Source organism: Tupaia chinensis, unplaced genomic scaffold (genome assembly GCF_000334495.1).
Source record: "Tupaia chinensis unplaced genomic scaffold, TupChi_1.0 Scaffold000451_2, whole genome shotgun sequence".
NCBI lineage: Eukaryota > Metazoa > Chordata > Mammalia > Scandentia > Tupaiidae > Tupaia > Tupaia belangeri.
Window position 1 is genome coordinate 2,889,069 of NW_006159958.1, and position 1,364 is coordinate 2,890,432.

Below are 1,364 nucleotides of genomic sequence, written 5' to 3' on the forward strand. Positions count from 1 at the left end.
GCGTGTGCGTGCGTGCCCAAGATCCCGAGAGGAGAATGGAGGAGAAGGGATTGCGGCGTGGCCATCCCCCCTGGGGGGTGATTTCTCGCTTTCTGTCTGTCTGTCTGGCGAGTGCAGGCACCCTATAGCGAAAATCTCTAACAAAAAACAAACAAAAAAAACAAAACACTGCATGATCTCACTTCTATGTGAAATCTTACCAAAAAAAGGTTAAATATATGTGTGTGTGTGTGTGTGTGTGTGTGTGTGTGTTTGTGTATACACACACATATATATATAAAGAATGAAAGTGGTTATCAGGGCCGGGTTGGGAAGGGAAGAAAAGGGGAGACGTAAATTGAAGAGTACAAAGTACCGAACGTGTGGGACAAGCCATGGAAGGACCCAGCGCACAGCATGGGTCATAGTTAATAACAGGGTAGCACGCTGGGGTTTTTGCCAAGTGAGTAGACTGTAGCTGCTCTGCTCTACAGGGAATATGGGTCACTACGCGAGACGATGCGGGCATTTGGTCGTCTCCCTACAGTAGCCACTTCACTACACATGTGATTCTTAAAACTTCATGTTGTGGGACCAACAGATGGCATAATGGCTAAGTCACTGGACTTCCACGTAGTCAACCACGGTTCGAGTCCTGGACCTGGTAACTTAAAACACCCGGGGTGCGTGTTCGAGTCCTGGACCTGGTGACTTAAAACACCCTGGGTGCGTGTGTGTGCATGGCCAGGATTCTGAGAGGAGAAGGGAGAGAAGGGATTGCGGCGTGGCTAAGGGTGATTTCTCGCTCTCTGTCTCTTCAGTGAGCGCATGCACCCTATACCAAACTAAACAAAAAAAAAAAAATCACATTGTATGCCTTAAATAGACACAATAAAATTTGCTTAACAAAAAAGCAGTGGAGTAAAACACACCCCAACGAGACTTCTGGTTTGATGCCAAGTGTCTCTCAGAGCCAGTCGGCACAGGTGGCATCTCCAAACACACCCGAGGACACGGACCACGCCAACACCACCAGGCACATGCTGAGCGGCTGGGAGGAGGCCTGTGCTGGAGCAGTCACTTCTCCTGAAGATATGCTGGCAGTAACCCATGGTATGAAGCCTCAGTCCCCGAGGAATACCCGTGTGGTCTCCTCAGTGATCTCTCCTGAGAAAAGAGCATTTCAGAGGCTAAGAGAGGAGTACACAGAAAACATGAGTGCACGCAGACATGGCAGACAGCTGCCTGTGGTAACATGCCTCACACCGAGCTAGAAGGAGACGCTCATTAGTAACTGATTTGGAGCCCTAAGCTATTCTTCAAAGGGTGTTAAGCCTTTCCCCCTCACCAACCTGCCTGTGGAGACACATAACTAGAAAATTCAC